This window comes from Orbicella faveolata, unplaced genomic scaffold (assembly GCF_042242905.1).
Source record: "Orbicella faveolata isolate gen_17 unplaced genomic scaffold, um_ofav_v1 contig_2, whole genome shotgun sequence".
In the NCBI taxonomy this organism is placed as follows: Eukaryota; Metazoa; Cnidaria; class Anthozoa; order Scleractinia; family Merulinidae; genus Orbicella; species Orbicella faveolata.
In genome coordinates this window covers 14,652,824-14,657,957 of record NW_028301547.1, presented here as the reverse complement: position 1 = coordinate 14,657,957, position 5,134 = coordinate 14,652,824, and positions in this window count along the sequence as shown.

The window sequence follows — 5,134 nt, the reverse complement described above, 5'->3', positions numbered from 1 at the left end:
CCAATAGAGCGTGAGTAATTATTTTAAGTTATGACACTATTTTACGCAGACACAATCAAGAAATCGCAACCAACCGGAAGCCAAAAACGTCTGAAAAAATAATAACTAAACAATGTCTTTCTGAGTTTCTTTGGTGATATCTGGAAACTTTTAATTTCAGTCTGCTGCGTCTGACATACTCGGAAACCAACGAAGCTTGGTAACAACAGGGCAAAATCATCAGCACGATTGTTCTTTACAAGAACAGACAAAACAGTCTCTAGGCTCCGTCGCTCTGCTTCTATTTTGCCATATTAGCATAGCTTTTAGCTTTTAAATAATTTGAATCTTGGTGCTTGATCGTAACGTGGGCAGCTGAAACTACGCAGCTACCATAGGAGTAAACGAAAGTTGCAAAATAGACGGAGCTCGTCGATTGAGCAGAAAAACATAATGGCAGAAATTTTCTGTCTAACTCTGAGAAGTCATACCAATAATGACTTCTGAATGTATGTGTCATGTCATGATCCCCGGGGGGACTCCCAAATAAAAATGATGAGGGTGCTAGTCTGAAATTTTGAATAGAACCCCTAAGAGGTACCAAAGGTGTAAATTACAAAATGTAGAATAATACTTACTGCTTGTTACCTACTTTATATAGTCACTGACTTGTAAACATCCTTTAACTGAAGATGGATACTGAGTATCCGAAACATGTCTTGCAAATTTAAATGATGTGTCGTCTTTTTTAAATGTTTGAAACACAAATGAGCGTTACAGTTGAGATTTTAACCTTAAGGGATACAACAGAGTGGGAGAATAAAAAGGTGCGAGTACAAAACTGTGAAAAATGCTGAATACAAATAGTAATTAAAGTAAGAGTGTTAAATTAACATGTTTGAGTTGTTTATTCAATGCAGGTCGTTCCCATTCAATATGAAGGGCTTCTTTGATCTTAAGTTGGAAATTAGTAAAAGCCGAGTCTAAGATGGAAAAACAATTAAAAGAGCATAGATTCTTACATGACTCAGAACCCTGAAGATGTTTATAGATATGGGAATTGCGATCCGAAAGTAATTGCTCACGAACCCTGGTGCCAAAATGTCTGGTGGTTTCAACGACATAACAGGTGTGACATCCTACGCATGTAAATTTGTAAACCACCTGGGAACGGAGCGCACTGGGGATCGAGTCCTTCACACTGAACATGCATGTTACTTAACTTATAGGAAGAGAAGGCTAACCTAATCTCTAAATCCTTACAATATTTCTTAGCGATGATTTTGATTTTATGTTGCGCTAAAAGGGAAAAGGGGCCAATATAAGGTAATTTGAAAAACCGTTTGGTCGTTCCCTTAGAATGGTCCTGCCGGGATGCATCAACTGAGGTGTTGTGAACCTTATAAAGGTATTAATTAACTGTCCGTTGTATAATGTTGCATATTATTTGTGTTTGTGGTAATGTTTATTCGATCGCTCACATCGTTTGTTCGGGTTCTAGCATAATAAAGTTTGTTTGCCAAACTGAAATCTCAGGATAGTCCATTTAGGGCAGTCCACGTAGCAGGTCCGTTGGGGTAGTCCATGGACTAGGGATCGGTGAAATGTACCGACCCCGCATCAACTGCCACTTAAACAGCTTAGAACATAGGCTCGATTTTCCGCCGCTCTCTCGGGTCCGCGTGCCTTCCCGAGAAGAGACTTTTCGGAAGAGAGGAGTCTTTTTGGGGGTGATCATGAGCGCGAGCTCATTTCCCGAAATAGCTGCTGGTAATCGAGGTCGATTAAAACACTGCATTTTTACACTTTCACCGGTCTTTTACATATAACTTTCCCTTATTAAACCCGAAAAGACAAAGAAATATCATCCATGGCAAAATATCGTTTTACAAATATTAGTATATGTAGGTAATCGTATGAATTGGGGTGCAATTAAAAATTTATACTATAAGTAATATTTGAAAATTCTCCCAAAATTGCACAATTTGAAAGAATTTTCAAATATCACAAGTAGTGTAAATTCTTAATTGATTACGATTACTCAATTATTATATGACTGGGAAAATCAAGAAAGCGAGCGCGTTCACTTGCACTGCGGTGCAATTTAAAAATAAACGATAAATTGGCCTGCTCTCAGCCAATCACAGTGAAGTAATTTTCTCAGTGATATAACAGCATCTGAAACTGCACTTATTCATCTCTCCCAAACATATTATGGAAGGCAATTTTATAGGGGCTCGCCAGGAATTAGCAAGGTTAGTAAAAACGTCAATTTATTCAAATACAAACAATGCTTAAAGGCTTGGGCCCACTGTTAGGCATAGTAAAGCCTATCAATTGGTTTACAGTGAACTTGGAGTCACGTCGACATAACCGTAAAAAAGGTGTTGAAATGTCTTTATCAGTCAACACTTTTATTTCGGACTTAGCCTAGTTTCAATTTAAAAGGCCACGTGGGCCGCTCATTTACGGTGTCGGCTCCAACAGTGTGGAATGTTCTTCCAAATGATATCAAAGACTTGTCTTCCACGAAAACATTTTTAAGGGCCCATTAACCGATCTTTTCGAGCCGTTGCTAGGGGAAATTTATTCTCATATAACCTCGTCATTTTTAGTCACTTCAGAGTTATTTCATGTGTTTTAACTTTTTCATGATCAGCAACACTAGTGATGACGTCATCAGGCCACGCCCATGGTCATGTGACTAATACTGAAAAAACGCAAAAGCTCCCAGGCAAATTACTTTATCCGAATTTTTTTCATTGATTTAATATTTTAATTTAGATCCTCATTACGCCATGCATCGATTTTGTTTCATTTCTAAAAGGTCAGATTTTGAGAGAATTTCAAAATATTAAAAAGTTCGTAATTTTCTGAAAAAAGCATGATTTTGAAAAAGGAATGCATAGCTATGTTTCCAACGTTGGTTTTAATCGAAATCCGTCAAAAAAGGCTGGATTTAGGGAAAAACCGCGTTTCCTTTAGCATTTAAAGAAGCCGGAAATGCGCCCGATATATATTGGAAGTTACCCTATTAGCGCGTGCGCAATTTACACTTCCAGCTCACTTCGTGAGATCAAACAAAGCCACACAGAGTTAGTTTTTCTCTTTCTATTGCTCTTGTTTTTCTGTCTTTCTCTTTTTTTGTCTTTGCTTGTACTTTTTTTACTTTGAATTTTGTGAAACACAAAGAAAAACATCTAAAATGTGAGCGAATTTGGACGTTATTGAGTTATTTTTATTTTCTGCGCTCAGGCTGACGTAAGTAACCGGAAGTGAAATTTCACCTCCTTAGCAACGCGCGCGAGCGCGCGCATAAATCGGTTAATGGACCCTGAAAACGTGGCTTTTTAAACAAGCATTTTTAAGTTGAAGTTTTTTTTTATATATCTTATTAAATTTTTATCTGTTTTTGACATTTTCTTGATTTTTTATACCAGGTAATTTGTTTTATAATATAGCTAGGACCCTGCGCGCTCTCTGATTGGTCAAAAACCCATGTTTTATCAGTGTAAAACGCAGGAAAAGCGTGTTTTATCGCGTGTAAAATCTATCTCATAAAGCAAATGAAGAAGCGTAAGCCGTGTATTACACCGTGATAAAACACTCCGGACATTTGAGAACACTCGAGAAATGCAGGAAACACTCTCCTACGGCTCGTGTTTTCTACATTTCTCTAGTGTTCTCAAATGCCCGTCGTCACCATCACCATGATCATCATCGTCATCATCATCTGTCATCGCCTTTCCAAAACAAAGCTAAACTACGTGTATTAAATCTAGGTTGCCGCTTAATTGGGTTGGCCGCGGCGTCTCAATAGAGGTGGCCGGTTAATAAGGGTTTTACTTACAGTATTTTACTGACAATAATTTCGGGACTTTGGTAACTGGCCGCTATTTTAGGTTCAGGGTTCGTACCCTTTTTCAGAAACAAATTTCCAGGACTTTTCCAGGACTTTTCCAGGACTTTTCCAGGACTCAGATTGATTTTTCCAGGACTCTAAAATTCACATTAACCCTTTCACTCCCATTATCTTAATGTTAATTCTCCTTACTGCCTGCCATACAATTCATATTTTTTTACTTGAGTTTAACAGATTTCCAGAACTTTCCAGGACCAGTAACCCTTTTCCAGGATTTTCCAGTCCTGGAAAATGTCACAATAAAATTCCAGGACTTTCCAGGTTTTCCAGGACCCGTACGAGCCCTGTAGGGTTGGCCACTTAAGATGGCCGCTGAAAAGAGGTTCAACTGTGCTTTTGGGCTCCTGGAAATAAACTCTTTGTTTCATGGGAGACTGATACTTTTCATCTAGACAGCAAAACAAAGAAACACCATTCACAGGAAGTTATTGCCTTTTTCTATTACTATATAGGCACGAGCGTTTCGTTAGAAAAGACACCTCTCGTAAAATTCAAACGAAACTACATCCGGGACAAGAGTGGCGTATTTTCTAATCACACATCAAAAACATTTTACTCTGTATTAAATAGAGCGGTTTTCATTTGAGTGTCGAAAAATAATTGGTTTTGCATCAGAACGCAAAACGATTACCTTTTTAATCCAATCAGGTCAATTAGAAGTAAAACCAAATCCAATCGTAATAAGTTTTCCCGCTCTTTGCATCAGCTACATGTGATTTTCTTCAGGTTTTGATTGGTTCACTGTATTGCCTGTGTCTTTGTGATTGGCCAAAAGTAAACGTTACCCGAATTTTAACAACTGGGCCGGAAGTCAAAAACTTTCAACCCAGTAAATAAAGTCAGCAGGCAGTAAAATTTGCAAGGATTCAAAAGTACTAGCCACTAGCACTCAAGATTGCGATTCAGTAGCACGGAGCTCTCGAGTCCAATCACTGAACTCTCTCCTGCCCCTTCATTAAAATTCTCTTCATTACACATTCTTCTTACCTTTGAAATACTGAAGCTGCCATGGAATCACGCCTTATTCACATTCCAGTTAATTCTTAAGTTGGAAAATGACATAGTCCTTTCCAAGTTTTGGATGGGAAAAATTTCACTGGATCCAGCGACCTTCGCTCCTTCCACAGATCCATCTCAGTAATTCCTAATCTGGAGCACAAAACAATAGTTGTTCTCTCCCCTGAGAGAAACAAACCTTTCACTGCAAAACAATCATATTGTTTTGTCCTCCAG